At 41.5% G+C, this 17,021-nt stretch overlaps 1 protein-coding gene across 7 annotated transcripts in view; it reads right to left on the bottom strand.

The window, feature by feature from the left end:
• The window catches only part of CDIN1 (CDAN1 interacting nuclease 1), a 273,955-nt gene that overhangs the window by 86,903 nt on the left and 170,031 nt on the right, over positions 1-17,021 (bottom strand). The gene's annotated exons all lie outside the window — the stretch shown is intronic.

Below are 17,021 nucleotides of genomic sequence, written 5' to 3' on the forward strand. Positions count from 1 at the left end.
CACAAATCTGCATGCTCCAATTAAATCAGCTGAACTGCTGGTGTGCGGCTGGACCGCCTTAATCATCTTTCTAAGTACAATGTACAATTTGTGGTCTGATTTCTAGCAAGAAAAGTGCACCTAATTTTGGCTCTCCCCATACTTAAACCTATTTTAGAAAATTAGAATCTAACCATAGCTTTACACAGTCTTAAAAAAGAAAAACTGTATGCAGCTGCTGACAGGTCATTGATGTTGTAATACTCGGGAGTACCCGAGGAGAGATTTTATAGTATTATCCCAATGAATGGCATAAAAGAGACTTGGATTTTAAAAATTCATCTCCACTTGTCAAACATTATTAGGAAAGGAGGGAAAAATGTAGATTTCTTGGGACGATCTGACACAATGGCATGTTTTTCCGGTCCACCATGTCTGGCTGGCAGAACTCTTTTCTTCTCTGGTGTAATAAACAACTGTTTAGTACAATGCCATCTTTGGAACAAGGCAAGTTTTATGTTCTTTTTTAAGCTCTTGGCTCAAGAGAACAGTCTTATGGGAAATGGCTATTGTGTTTACTGTTATTTGATGATGAAATGTCATCTGACTAAAATACTTCTGTAATAAATTATTCCATTCAATAAAGCCATCAATAGTTTGGCTGGTTTAAAAATGCAATTTGCATTATAATGCATTGAGAAATCCCTGATGAAACACTCCTGTATATATTAGTTCAGATCAACACATGCACAAGTGTGCTTTGCTCGGGCTCTCCTTCAGGCTTAAGAGTTGTTTGTAACTTAAAATATGATAAAAATTCACAATCTCGAGACGTCATTACCATTTCACAGCTTAGTACAGAATCATTCTTAAGAATGAAAATGCTCAAGTATTAACGTAGAGAGTGATGGCCGGCTAGATGTGAATTAGCAGTATTAAAATACCATTTCCGTCCATCCTCTCATAAAATGTAAACAGCTGCTACTTCATCACATTTTTGCTGACCTAATGCAACAGCTCCACCCACCCACTCACTTTCGTGTGCAGTCAAATCTCCTCCGTGTGGTTTTTGTCAGACCACTAGCTTTTTTTTATGGTGGTGTTCATCATTACATGCATTTGGTCTATAAACTGAGTGATTAGAATTACTTTCATTTTGGGAATTTTTCAGTGTCCGTTAAAATAACTGCAGACATCCCCCAAAAGCCACGGTTGGTAGTTATTGGCCTTGTAAAAGAAAACAAGCTCCTATTTCTTAATTAGTCTGGTGGTGACCCATGACTACTTCTGGGAGAGGAATCCCTGTTGAAGGAAAACCGTGTATACTGACCAACACTCTGCTAATGCAAACTGAAAAATATTTTCCTCTAAGGAGAAAGCCTTTTGAGGAAACAAGAAGCCATTCTTCTAAGGAGCAATGTCACCCAGGTGCCCTTAGGAACGCGGGATACTGTTGAATGTGCCACCTCCCTCACTGTGTAAAATGTGGCAGGGTCCCAGCCTCTGTCTACCAAGTCCTCTGGTGCCTGAGATCCCTGTGGAGACAGGGACTGGATCTTAGGGGTCCTTGTGTTCAGAGAGCCAAGCACAGGGCCCAACACACAGTTTGGTGCCCAATAAATATACATGGATAAAGACACAAAGGAATCACTGAAGTTTCTGATAATTCAGACTATAGTTCTAACGGGTCAGTGTTCCCAGTCTCGTTGTGGTATCACAACTCCTGGTCGTGTATTCCAGCTGCTCTCAGTATCTTTATAGGGCTGAAATGAGTATCTGTGCTGTATCTCGTTACCATCTCGTTTTCAATCAAGCAGGGACACGTTTCAGTAGTTTGAAAAGCAATGGACTCCAAATATGCACTGGGCATACCTGTTTCTTTAGATGCATGTGCCATGAACTAACAGTTTATTCAGCATATTAGAACAAGTGCTCAAATAAGAATCTGAAGTTCTGGACTCCAGGTCTGACCTGACTCTAGTTGGCTGTGAGATACTGGGTAAGGCTCAGAGACTTTTTGGGTCCTTTCCTCTGTCAACAAGAAGGTTGTACTAGATGATCTATCGAGTCCCTCTTGGTCCTAGTATTTTTAATTTCTATTATTGTTTTTATTTCTATAAGCCAAAATGAATGCTAGAGTACAATTTTCGAACAAAAACCAAAAAGGAGTCTAAAAAAAAAAAAAATGAGGTGTCTGCCTTCTCAAAAAGAACTTGAACTCCTAGTTGTAACATATACTTAAACCTGATGGAATTCTTGTGCCATTTACTAGACTATTCCTTCTTTTCTGTCAAGCAAGACCTAGAGATTTATATTCATTGGGTAGCATGGGTTTCATGGACTCTGAATTTTATGTACAATTTCACATACAGTTTCAGAAGTGCAAAGTTCATAGTTTTAATTGATATTTAACTCATGATTTTAGGAAGCTCAGCCTAAATCATAGTCTAATGCCCTTAACTGCTGTTAATGGACCTACATTGGAATCCTAGGTGAGACACTAATTCTGAGCTTGAGCATGTCTCTGTTCTCTTTTTGGTAAAATGGGAGTAGCATTTACCCTAAAGAGGATTATAGAGACTAATAGATTATACATAAAATTTATGTATATAAAATCACTAGTCCAGAAGCCACATCATACCAAGTGCTTAATAAGTAACATACATTTTGCTTTAGCAAATGGAGTTAATTAAAACTCCTTAATTTAAGTCATCATGGTTGTTCACTGCTGAGAATCAAACTAAGTAGGGGTGGGGAGGATTCCTTTTCAAGATGGAGAAAGTTGGGGTGGAAGTATCTGTCTAAATATGGGAGCTTGTAAAGGAATCCACCTGTTTAATCCTGTTTGATAGGATCCTAACCATAATAATTAATACAATTATACCATAAGTGATTGCAGCCATTGGCTGAACCAACAGTTTAAAACAATTCAACATGCTTTATCGTTTTGGTTTACACAGGTCTCATTTTGATGAGGTTTTCTGACTCTTCTGAGTGAGCTAATGGGATTTTCTCATCCAACCATTTGTTGGCATGAACTCACTGAGACTTAAGGGGGCTACGTGAGATGGTTTCTGAAGTCCCTTCTAGTTCTAAGACTCTATGAATCTCTTCTGAATCAGAGGGAAATCTTTAAAGGACACAGATATCTCGGGTCTCAAGTTGGCACACAGCCCTCTCACGTCTTAACTCAGTAGGCAATGGGGTGCTGTAAGGTATAGGAAATTGAGACTCGCTCTCCATTTGGAACCATTCTAAGCACAAGTGACTGTGAGAGTTCTGGATCCAAGACAAAACTTGTTTACGCTTCAAGAGAAGGGAGTGAGGAATGCTGCTGATACTCAGTACAGTATGACCAAAACATAAATGAGACTGGCTACCATATGCCACTCAGGGAAGCAGTCTGCTTCACTGGCCCACCTTCAGAGCAGAATCTCACTATCCGATACACTAACTTAGTTGGGTGGTTTCTTCTATAGCATCCTTCCCCTCCCAAACTCTTTGGGAAAGAGCCTAAAATTTTTCAGTCTTCTGGGCCTGAGGCCCAGGGGTCGAGTAAGCTGGGCAGTTAGTGAGCAGTTGAGATTTGAACTTGCATCCAATATTCTTTCCACTCTAGCAGTGGTACCCAAATCATCAATGGAGAATACCAGACTGTTAGTTGTATCACAAGTGACTGGGGGAAGGAGGGGGGGGGGGAAGCAGAGAAAAATGTGTATTTCTAGGTCTTAGATCCAGACAGTCTAACTTAGGTTTGGAGGAAGTTTTGGGATCTGTATTTTAAACAAGCCTCTCTGTTAATTCTGATGTGCAGCCGGGCTTGAGAACCACGGGGTTTCTGCTTTGGGCCACAGTCTCTAGGAAAGGCTTTCTGGAGGGAGATTTTCACATTGAAAAAACAATGCGGACTGAAACATGGAGTGGGTTGTGAGATGGCCTTTAATGAAGAGTCTGGCTTGTTTGTAAGAGAGTAAGATAATGGTCCCAGCTAGTGCAGCTCTGTGAAGGAGGAGTGAAGGGATCCATCTAACAATCAGATAGCATGCAAGTTCAGTGTTCGGGACTCTCACGAATCGGTAGCCCTGTGTCGAGAAGGATTCTGAAGCAGGGAGTGGTGGCATAGAGCCACACAGCCAACATGCCAAATTTAAATACGGAACCTTATTTTAAAATGACAACATATGGTGTATTTTATAGTCCATCAAGATTGGCTTTGTTTAAATTGAATAGAGGATAAAAATAAGACGAATAGTAAAATTTAATTATCTCCTCCAAATTTTACTTGGCCCCTACAACTCTGTTTTTAATTATAGCTTCATGACTTTACCTGAATTCCTCAAGTGCAAATGCTTTCTTTTAAAATTTATTTTCATCATATCTTTAGTGCAATGCAGAAAAGGAATCTTAAATATTTATTTCGGCATTTTATATCTTTATTGGTTTTGTAAACCACTGAAATTGTGGAGTGTACTTTGAGTGGATTCCATATGCAATAAATCAACTGGAGGACAGACTACAATGTACACCACTTACGGAGTGAATCACTATAGCTAAAAATATAACTTCTTTCCCTCCCACCCCTAAAACCTGCCAACATCCAAACAACTACAAAATTGCCTGCTAAAAAGATGCGTACTATATTCCAAGATAAATATATACAAATTAAGCTGAAAAACCTCAAGGTGTTATTGATTAATTCTCAAACATTTCACAATCAAGTCTCATAGATACTATTTCCCTCGGATGAATGCAAGAGAGGAATAGAATGATCGCAGAGGACATGAATGTGGAAAGGAGGCTTTGTAAAATATCTTAAAGGCAAAACAGAAGGAAAAGTGGGCAGCTGGGGATGAACAGGCAGACAACCACAAAAAGGAGGATCAGACTTCATGAAACATTCTTAGTGACAAGTGCCTCTACTTCCCTCCACTTCTTCGAGCTGCTTCCCAGGCTGGTCCCAGGCCTCTTTCGTTTCTATGCCCCCCCCCCCCCCCCAGTCTGAGACATCTGTGGGAGTCAGGTGCTTCAGAACATCTTAACAACACTGGGCACCAGGCTAGGGAAAGCGGACTGAAGAAGCCAACAACCCAGAAGAAGTCCTAAGAGTGGCAGAGGTCTTACTGTCAGTCCCAGCCAGGCCTGTGATCACTGGGCACCTGGTTTTCAGGATTAGGTTTCTGGTCAAGCTCAACACCGTATTCTCTCTACAAGGGGCTGCAACATTCTCAAAATCAAGCCAGGGACTTCAGTGACCTCCCCAGTATACTTAATTGGTTCATCAAGCCATACTCTTTCCAATCACCTTAAGAAAAAAAAATCTTAAGACTTAGACCTAATGTCTAGAACAGAGCACAATGAATGTCTTCTGAATGTTGATTAGAGGTCTGCATGGTTGGCAGTGGCTGGTCTTGGTAGATAGTTAGCAACCCTTCAATATGAAGTATTTAATATTAGGTCCCTGAAGAATCCAGGCTGGAAAGAGGGAAAGAACTACTGTTTTCAGAGAGATCTAAAGATCAACAAAGTAGCTCAAGAAGGGTTGTCCAACAAAAAGTGAGCCAACGTGAGAAAGGAGTTTGGCTGGTTGTGAAGGTATAGGGACTTATTTAGTAACTGAGTTATTTAGAAATTTAGAAATTATCTAGAAACAATTTAAGCACAGGGGTGCCTGGGTGGCTTAGTCGGTTAGATGTTGGACTCTTGATTTTGGCTCAGGCCATGATCTGACAGTTCGTGGGATTGAGCCTTGTATCAGGCTTTGTGAGGATAGCTATGAAGCCTGCTTGGAATTCTCTCTCTCCCCCTCTCTCTGCCCCTCCCCACCACAGGTACTCTCTCTCCCTCTCAAGTGAGAAAAAAAAAAATAAAATAACTTAAGCACATCTTTTTTTTTTTTTTCCTCCTGTCACTAATTCTGGCCACAATTATGAAAATATTTATATTCTGTTCACACTTAGGGTTCAGTACACATTACTGACTGACCTATCAAATACTCAGTAAATTAAACCCCATAAAAAATGTGCCTATCGATAACAATGAAGATAATGGTGATCCCTGGATTTTTTTTCCCCCTCTTTTGGTAAATATCAAATTCAGAGTAACCTTTGATATATAAAGTCAAAGTCAGAAGCTTGGCATCAAAATGGAGATACAAAGATAAAAAGCAATTCGTGAAGCAGTTTTGAAATTCTATGTTGATAAATGTTAATCGGAAATTTAAGACTTATTTCCAAACGAAAGGGAATTGGCAAAATAACCTCATGTCTTAGGAAAGGTTCAAAACGGCTTTAAGATTTAGATTTCACATAAGGCAAAGAAGAGCTCACTACATTGGGGCGATTGGCAACCACTTTTAATTAAAACGAACTCATTTTATCTTTTATTTGAGCCAAGAATATTCCTCCTGAAGGCTCTTTGCTGCCTTTCCCCACTTTGAAAGTGCGTTCTGGGCTGGGATTTATAAATGTCACATGAAATGAGTTTAGGTAAGTGAACAAGCATACTGCAGAAACAATGTTATGACAGGAACAACAATCCTTTTAACATTAAGAATAATCGTATCTTCAAGACTACAGCATTTATTTCTATATACCCATGTACTGGCATTGGACAAGGACACTGATGAAGAATTTACAGAGTTCCAGAAGGGCAGGGACTTTTCACCCCCCACTTCACTCAAGCCCCTGTGCCTAGAGCAACGTAGACATTCAGCGAGGACCTAGTGAATAAGTCAATGAAGGACTTGGAGTCCCTTCTAGTGCATCCAGACCATTACTCCTCATGCCCTGGTCCATTCACCACCACCACTGTGCCAGGAATCAGAGACCTGGGCATGATGGATGTCCCTGGCAGACCCAGAGTGTCTCAAGTCAGACTGCTCAGCAGTCAGAGGCATCAAAAGCTCCTCAGGAGAACGTGAACTGACAGAATTGAACAACAACAAGAAAACCCCACCTATTCTAAGGCTGTAGTGTTTAGTCTGTCTCGTTAGGAGTTTGATGGGAATTTCATGGAGAATTAAACAGTGCATTTTGAAGAAATGAAATTCTTCAAAGTCCTATTGAAACCAAATACTTAGGGGAGTTAAAAGAAATCAAATTTCTAAAAGCAGTTTATTGCTCTTTCCACACATGGATTTTCATAATATGGCTCCACTTATTAATTGACAAAATAGCTCTTATCAACTGAATGAAATGAATGAGAGAATCAAGAACTCGAGGAGGAAACCAAAGGAAAATATTAAACTCCCATAAAAAAAATGAAAGGGATGTAAAATTGTAGTTTTCCATAAATGTCAAAATACCATACTTAAAATCTGGAAAACAGATACGATGCTTCCCATGGTGCAGCTTACACGTTGCTGTGGTTTCAACCTGGTGGCAGGTGAAACTTGGAAACAGTGCCTGTTACATTTCGTCGCTACTGGACTAAGACCGTGGCAGAAAAAACACCCCCCTTCTGGTTTGAAAATAAAGATACATCAAAACTCTCGAGTTGAAAGGTTAAGTGTACTCTCTGTAGTTGATAAATGCAGGCCTAATTTAATCAGGGGCCGTCGTGGGCACTGCTGCCCTGACCCAAGCTTCTGGTTTCCATGTGGGTAAGATCTAACCAAGATGTAGGCTCTAGGCCTTTGACCTATCTGAGACCTTGTCCGGGCCAGCCGAGGGTTCTGGTTAACAGCCGGGAAACCAGAAGTTCAAATCAGGAACATGTGCACGCTGCTAACAGAACACATGGCTCCAAAATTAAAAGGCAACATGATCGAGTGCTTCGGGATATTTTAACAACTAGGAGAGAGATTATGGCTAGATAAAACTGGGCTTTCGGGGTCACTCCTGCTCATTCATGTTTCTCCCCCTTTTCTTTCGACTAGACAAATTTAATTTTATTGTATTTCTTAAGAATTTGCTAGAAAAACACAAGTTTGGCAAGTTGTTTCATGGTTGATTGATCTTGGGGAAATGGGGATGTTGTAAGGTTTCTCTGTGACATGTGTCACCTATTAGATAGTTAGCTTTTTCTATTTCCAACTGAGCCAAACCAAATTAATTAGAAAGAGGTTTGAATTACAAGCTAAATACAATGAAAAGTAATAAAAACAGAAAATGACATTTAGGTCATCAATAATATTCCTGGGGTAATTCGGCATTGATTTTTCTTGCTTTCTATGATAAAGAGCTTTACAAGTTGTCGAACTAACAGTTTAACCCTGGTTGTTACAGTAGTTACAACTGCAGGCGTCAAGAGCACAAATTTAATAATGGGCAGATTTATTTTCTTTTTGGTTCACACTTTGTTTCTTTGGGAATCAGTACTAGGAGAAGGCCCGAGTTACCATGCACCCGAGGAAGGCTACACATCACAGTTCTTGTTCGATTCAATCTTATCAACAAAATTACACTCAAAAGCAGGTGCCCGATTCAGGTGAGAGAGAGGAGCGAGCGAGGAGCTAGCGAGAGAGGAGACACTCCTACTAGTACATTATTATTATTTTTTTTCCATCAGTCAGGAAAAAAATCTAGATTGTGACCATCTTAGCCAAGGAGTCCTTCTACTCTTCAAATTTTAGTTTTTGCTAAGTGAGAAGTTCTTGGTTCAGTTTTGCAATGCCTGAGGTCCATGCAAACCAATGTTTTGAGTTACTTTTAAGATTTTGGTACAGGAAAAACCATGGTGCAAAGACTTGCCCTCCAAATAGCTAAACTTTGCAATTGGAAAAAAAAAAAAAAAAAATCAAAAAACAAGGGAAGGTACAGGTTTTTTTTTTTGTTTGTAAGGATTTCCAGTTGATGCTTGGAAAAAGTATTTGAGGGAGTCTGGGGACCTTTCACTTAAATTTAAATCCCGTATCTTTAGCTGTCTTAGGGGGTTTGATTGTGAAGTCCCTGCCCACCACCCCCCCACTCCCACTCTTATCAGTTAGTGGCTCGCAGGTGCCTGGGGCTGTGGTAAGGAACCCCCTGTATCCGGGTCCTCAAGTGGGTTCCTCTCTGGCTCCCAGTACTGTTAGTAGCCATCTACAAAGACCACAAGAAGCCATCTTTTCCCAGTTCAACCTCAGGATATGCCATGCCAAACCATGTTTCTGGGGTTTAGGAAGTGGCTCTTGCAGGTGCCAAGGCCTGGAAACCGTGCCAAGTGGCACAATAACCACCACTTGGCAGAGTTGTTACACCACCTCAGAGCAGCAGCTGGGATAGCAGGAGTACCTTCAGCTTCTGAAGGTGTTTCTCCCTGGCCAGACAGGCTGAAAGGCTTCAGTGCTGAGTGGATTTTGATACTAGACCATTTATCTACCCTCCAAAGAGGTCCATGTCAGAGGGGAGAAGTCCAAACTTCTTGTCATGGCTTATGAAGTTTATAGGATCTTGCTTCCCCGAAAATTCCCTTCTACCACTGTCTCATCCAGCCTAACAGAATCAGATGCGGTTTTCTGTGCCAGTTTTTCTAATACTTCCATACTCTGGCTTTTGTTCTTTATTTTTACACCTAGAATTACTTCATCCCATAATAGGCTAAGGCGGAGTCTAGTGATCTCTTGATAACCCTAATGCCCCATCTGTTAGGTCAGAATCACAAGTGTGGCTAACCCCAGATCTAGTGCTGTGCTATCCAATATGATAGCCACTAATTAAATGTACTATTAAAGTCAAAATTAAAATTACTATGAAAATTAAAAATTCACTTCTTAGTTTTCATGGCCACATCCAAACTCAATAGCCTTATGTGGTTGTCTTACTGGAAAGTACAGATAGAAACCATTTCCCATCATTGCAGAATGTTCTTTTGAACCCTGCAGGTCTAGAGAATAAGGGGTTGACAGACTGTCCCATGTACTGCGGGACTAAGAGCCCTCCATCCTGAAAAACTCTTGAAGCCAAGTGTTCCTGAGGAGGGTGGGGAGAAAGCTCAGTTCTCAGTATTTGCTTGGCCCTACTTCACTAGATCCCTATTGGATTAAAGGGTCAGAGAAGTTAACAGGACACTTACAGAACATCATGACCACATCTGGGAACTTATTTTTCCACCTGAACCCAGAGAACAGCATGAAGAATGATGCACTTCTTGATTCTAAGCCTGCCTGAACATTAGCAGATGAAATAAATAGGTCTAGGATTACAATGCAGGAGAAGAGAGGAGAGCACGGATTACTACCAGTGAGACTATACTGCTAATATGGTTGGGTTGTTTGCAGCAGCACTTTTGGATTATGTAGACTTCTCTTACCTATCTTAGGAATCAATCCACTCTTTAAAAACAGTATCTTTAACAAAACGAAGGGGGGGGCGGGGAGAGGCAAATGAGGAAACCTCTTTATGGAGAACAACCTGATGATTATCAGAGGAGAGGTGGGTGGGGGGAAGGGTTAAACATGTGATGGGGATTAAAGAGTAATTGTGATGAGCATCAGGTGCTCTGTAACTGATAATCACTACATTCTACTCCTGAAATTAATATTGTACTGTAGGTTAAGCTGGAATTTAATATTGAGAAAGAGAGAGGGAGAATGTGATTGAGGGTCAGTGAAAGAGGGAGACATGGAATCCGAAGCAGGTTCCAGGCTCTGAGCTGTCAGCACAGAGCCTAGTGTGGGGTTCTAACCCACAAGACATGAAATCATGACCTGAGCCGAAGTCAGACACTTAACTGACTGAGCCACCCAGGCACCCCCAACTAGCTGGCATTTAATTAGAAAACTTGGGGGAAAAAGTAAAAAACAAAATAAAACCCAAAGCACTATCTTCAAATAACTGACTTCCTCTTGGAACGCAATCCCTTTGGAATTTGGAGATACAATCAAATGAGGTCATCAAAACATGATGCTACCAGAATTTAGAGAGAAGATTGGAAAGGCCACTCAGTGAAACTATAGAAATCAGTTCCAGTATTCCTTCAACATACACTTCTCAGGGCCTCACTGTGTCCCGCTCAGTGCTGGCCACTGATGCAATGGTGGGCAAGATTGAGTTGGTTCTTGCTCAGATAAGTGTCATCACCTGTCAGCATAACTCAAACTAAGAGACAATTGGAAAACGGACTATCTGTGGAGTGAGGCTACTGCCCTAGAGGAGGGTAGATCTTCAGAGAGGCAAAACTAGAATAACGTAACAAGGCCAAGGTACACAATCCTTGACCTGAAACCCTTGACCCAGAGGGCTTTGAGAATTAAACTGAACAGAATTAAAAGTTTATATATTATCCTATAAGTTATACCCGTAGTGGGGAACACAGCAGTCCTGTCGACTAACATATTAGTATTTCTGAAGAGAAACAGGGCTTTTCGAAAGGAGAGGATGTTCCTAAATAAATAGCCTTTAGGAGTTCTGATCAAGTCTGCCAAATGTGGTGCTGCCTTACTTTAAAAAAAAAAAAAAATCAGTCTTGAAAACCTTTGGGATCCTGGGATTGCAGGTAAGAAACTGTATATAGTGGTCTTAAAAATACGTGTAACCAAGAGGGTAACTGTTAATATAGAATTTAGGAAAAGAAGAGGCAACGGATGTCTCCAGTTCTGTTCTGGAAATCGAGTACTTTCAGTCTGTTGAGAGAAAGCAGCTGGGTGGCCTCTCCCTACAGCATTGGCTCCTCTGCCATGGGGCATCAGAATTGGCTGGGGAGCTTTACAAATCCTTGCCCAGGCCATACTCCAGATCACGCAAAGCAGAATGTCTGACGGGAGGACAGAGTATCAGTGTGGGTGTATGGGCGTCAGAGTTTTACTTTTTCAATTGGGGTTATCAACATACAATAAGGGCCACCTGGATGGCTCAGTCAGGTAAGCGTCTGACTCTTGATTTTGGCTCAGGTCAGGATCTCCTGGTTTGTGAGTTTGAACCTCCCATCAGGCTCTGTGCTGACAGTGCAGGGCCTGTTTGGGATTCTCTCTCTCGCCCTCTCTCTGCCCATCCCCTACTCAGTCTCTCCCTTTCAAAGTAAGTCAACTTTAAAAATTATATACATACAGTAAGGACCACAGAATGCAAAGATCTCAAGTAACCACAACCCAGAACAAGGTATCAAATACCCCAGGTTCCCTTCTCTGTCCCTTTCACCCCATGTCCTCCCCCAGAGGTGACTCCTCTTGTGATTTCTGATTAGCAGCGAGGAGTCGAGCTCAACCAGGACTTTATAGTTCCAGTTCTTGGATGAAACTGCTCATTGGTATCACTGGGGAGTTTTAATTGGCACTAGCATGGGGGGGGGGGGTCCACCCCAGAGATGCCGATTTATAATTGAAGAAGCAGCATTTTAAGTTTTTGAGAGAGATAGAGAGAGAGAATGAATCCTAAGCAAGGCTCTGTGCTGGATCTCACCAACCAGGAGATCATGACTGGAGCCAAAATCAAGAGTCAGATGCATAACTAACTGAGCCACCCAAGCGCCCCATAGGCAGCATTTTTATAGCTATCAGGAGATTCTCATATGAAGCAGTTGGAGAACCACTGCTTTAGTGACTTGAACAAAGTTAAGAATCATCAGAAAAAGGTTGCCTTTTGCAGGGAGTAAAGACCATTTCCACCTTCTCCCCACCCTCCCTCCCCCTCCTCTCGCTCTCCCTCCTTCTCATTCCATTTTTCTTTCTTCCCTCCCTTTCCTTCCTTACCAAGCCACAATTTCTACTACAGATACGAGAAGCAGGTTAAGTTCCCCTGATCAAATCCCATTTTTCTCCCTTTCTCATTTTTCAGAAAAAATAATTTTTAGAAAGGATAAAAGGAGGGAAAGATGAGAGAAACAGAAAAGGAAACTAAAGCAATCCGAGTGGGGGAGAGACACACGGCTTGAAGGAGAAAGAAATAAGGGAGAGAAAAGAAAACGTGGTCTCTCCTAACAAAGCTGATTTCACCCTGTATGTTCATCATACAAGGACCCGGTAGGACAAAAAGCTTTAAAAATTGCTGCTGAGCACCCCGCTGTATCAGTTGCCTGTAACTTATTTACCCCAGCATTTCCCAGACGTCACAGAGAAGAAAACCTCCCCCCAGCGTTCTTGTGTTCTTGGAGAGCAGCAAAGCATTTCGGGTGAGAGGCTGGTTCTTAAATAGATGGCTTGATGCCCCGCCCAACCCATCACGTATGTATAGAGAGATCCTATTGGTTTTGTTCCTCTGAAGGATCCTGATATATACGTTACGCTTCATGAGATAATGCATTCATACACATCACCTGCTGAGCACACACTCACATCAGCTACAATTTTTAGGGCAGTGTGGCGTTTATTAAGGTTTATCCGGAAGGGCTCAGGAATGATTTTTAACTATACAGTGGGATGTAATCTCCATCTCTCCTCCAAACTTTGTAAACTTTCTTCATCACAGGTGTCAAACCAGTTCTAATTCACTTTGCCACAGACATGGAAGATAATTAGGGCTAAAACAGCTACGTGGGTAGTTAGAGGTGTATAGCAGGATTTGGGAAACCCCTTTATTCTAGACTCGGGGTCTCCTCCCTTTGGTTGCCACAGACACCTTTACTCTTTTCTCATCTCCTCTTTGCTTTTGTTTTTTTTTTTGTTTGTTTGTTTGTTTGTTTTAGTATTTATAAGAGAAAGAGAGAATCCCAAACTGTCAGCACAGAGCCTGATACGGGGCTCCCACTCACGAACTGTGATATCATGACGTGAAACGAAACCAACCAAGAGTCAGATGCTGAACACCTGAGCCACCCAGGTGCCCCACCTCTTTGCCATTTGACCCCTACCCTAGCCAATAGTCTGAGTGCTGCTTGATCTCTTTTCCTCGGGGCTTGACCATTTCCATCCCGGGAATGAACAGGATGGTGTCTCTGAATCACCCATCACTCTAATCACTGACCGAAGTTGCTGACGTACATATTCTTGTAGCCACTTATGGCAAACCCATTTGCCACACAAGCAGGGGAAACTGGGGAAGAAGCAGCTTCGTGCACTTCTGACTGGCCTTTCCAAATAAAACTTCTCCTTTGTTCGTTCCCAGAAGGGCCGGTCAGAGGCAAGAGACCGGAGGGGGACGGCTTCATTTGGGAGCAGGAACCCTAGCAGCTACAGTCTACCTCAATTTTTCCCCCCAGAGAGTTTGGAAAGGTCTGTGCATTGTGGGGATTGGCTATTGTCTAATTCCCTTATTTACCAAATGAAGACAGTGAGGCCCAGAAAAGAGGTCTGGTTAAGACAGCAACCAAATGCAGGGTCCAGTGCTTTCCTCCAGCATACCACACAGCCATTCACAGATCAGGTAGTGACTAGGTAGAGTAACAGGACTGAAGAATTCTCTCCTTCACCATGAAACTACTAACAACCACACAAGCCAACACTCTCTCTACCTTCCTCTGGCCATCCGTGAAATCTATAAGCCCCTGGATGTGGGCTCATGGGGGTGGAAGGCAACAAAGGCAGGTCACAGGAGCAGGTGCAGAGGCTAGTGCTGGCTGTGGACACAAGCTAAATAAGGTGCTAAAAACACCTGTCTCTTCTCTAGGTGGTTTGCTACAAAGAAACTTGGTTGGTGATTACAATTTCTCAGGCCTTCCAGATTCCCAGGAAGGATTACTTAAAATGAAGTCACTCCCGGGTGCAAGGCAAACGAGAAGCACCTATCTGACCAGCCTCCTCTGAGCGGTCACCCCCGGTCACCCATGGTGCTTCCCTCCCTGTCTGCGTTACCTCTGGAGCCATACGCTGGAGTCTCCATTTCACCCTGCATGACTCCCAGAAGGCTCATACCTAATAACAAAGGGCACATGGAAATGATATTTCAGGAGATGTCAAAGTCCTCATTGCTGAATTTAATGAAAGTGAAGTTCTGAAGGGTGAAGGTCAATTACTGTGTGAAACTTTCCAGGTGGCTTTGCTTTAGTGATCTGAACAGGTGGGAGCATAAAGACCACCTGCTTCTCTGTTTGCACAGTGACTAATACATTTATAAACACTTAATAAACATTTAACGGCGGGCAACTCTCTTAAAATAGTTCTTTCACAACGAGACTTCAACAGATTTGAAATTACTGGGTGACTTTGTAAGGCTACTTCCATAAAAGGGGATGGGCTGTGAGTTCTGGCGATGCTGGGACCCAATCCTTTACCCACAGGCCAGAATTCCTGAGCCTCCTTATGCTCAGGTCTGACTCACAAAACCCGATACTACATACACGACAGGGGGAACACAGAACAGACTATGACAATTTTATTCCAAACAAATTGCTGAGTTGTAACACATTTGGAGGGGACCTTTTCCAAGATGCAGAGTGAGCTTTGAGAATTAAAAATATAGATCCATTTTCTGGTGTTGGGAAAACTGACTACCCATATGCAAAAGAAAGAAATAAGACACTTATCTTACACCATATACGAAAATCAACTCAAAATGGATTGTAGGCTTAACATGTAAGACCTGAAACTGTAAAACGCCTACAAGAAAACATAGGGGGAAAAGCTTCTTGACATTGGCCTGGGTGATGATTTCTTGGCTATGACACCAAAGCAAAAACACACAAATGGGACTGCATTGAACTGAAATGCTTCTGCCCAGTAAAAGAAACCATCAGTGGAATGAAAAGGCAACTTACAGAATGAGAGAAAAATGTTTGCAAACCATATTCCAATAAGGTGCTAATATCCAAATTCTATAACGAACTCCTACAATTCATTAGCAAAAAGCCAAATAATGGGATTATGAGATGAGGATTTGAATAGACATTTCTCCAAAGAGCTACAAATGGCCAGCCAGTACATTAAAAAAGTGCTCACCATCACTAATCATCAGGGAAATGCAAATCAAAACCACAATGGGATATCACTTCATACCTGTCCGGATGGCTATTAGGAAAAAAAAAAAAAGGCATTGGCAAGGATGTGGAGAAGTTTGAACCCTGGTACACTGTGAGTGGGAATGTAAAATGGTACAGCTGCTATGGAAAACAGTATGGATGTTCCTAAGAAAAATTATAAATAGAACTACCATATGATCCAGCAATCCTGCTTCTGGGTATTTATCCAAAAGAATTGAAATCAGTATCTTAAAGAGCAATTTGTACCTCCCATATTCACTGCAGCATTATTCACAAAAGGCAAGTGATGGAACTAACCTAAATATCCATCAACAGATGAATGGATAAAGAAAATACTGGATATACATATAAAGAAATGAGCATTATTCAGCCTTAAAGAAAAAAGGAAATCCTGTTCTATGCTACAACATGGGTGAACCTTCAGAATGTTACTCTAAGTGAAATAAATCAGTCCCACAGGGACAAATGTGCATGGTTCCTCTTATGGGAAGTATCTAAAATAATCGAATACATAGAAGCAAAGAGGAGAATGGTGGTTGCCAAGGACTGTGGGGAGGGAGAAACAGGGAAGTGTTCAATGGGCATAAAGTTTCAGTTACGAAAGATGAGTAAGTTTTGGAGATCTATACAACACAGGGCTTATTGTCAAAAATACTACGCATTGTGCACTGAAAAATTTGTTGAGAGCAGATCTCATGTCTAGTGTTCTAACCACAAAACAAAAAACCTAATGGGTACAAGGAAACTTTTGGAGGTGATGGATGTGTAGTAATGGTTTCAAAAGGGATTTGCATATGACCAAAATGATCGATTTGCATACATTAAATATGTGCATTTTTTGGTGTATCAATTATATCTAAGTAACACCACTAAAATGCCTGTTTTTAAATTTCTTATTTCAGGGAAAAATGCAGAATGTAAAATTCCCTCTAACAATAAAAAAATAAAATAAAAACCTCAGCCTCTGAAGACATGGAAAACACTGCCAGCAAAGTTAAAAGTCCTGGGTTCAAATTTTGGCTTTGATACTATTTTTCACCATAAACTCTCTTGGTATAGATCTAACTTCCTCCATAATATCTCACCTACCATATTGGTTAGAATTAAGTTCTCTTGCTGCCAGTGAAAGAAAAATCGCAACAGCAGTGGCTTACACAGACAGTACATTTCTCTCTTACATGAACTGAGCTCAAAGGGAGGCAGAACGAGGCTGGCATGATGACAGTATAGTCAGCAGGGACCTGAGGGCCCACGACCGTTTTTGTTCTTCCATC

This window comes from Panthera pardus, unplaced genomic scaffold (assembly GCF_024362965.1).
Source record: "Panthera pardus isolate Hobbes unplaced genomic scaffold, ASM2436296v1 HiC_scaffold_24, whole genome shotgun sequence".
NCBI lineage: Eukaryota > Metazoa > Chordata > Mammalia > Carnivora > Felidae > Panthera > Panthera pardus.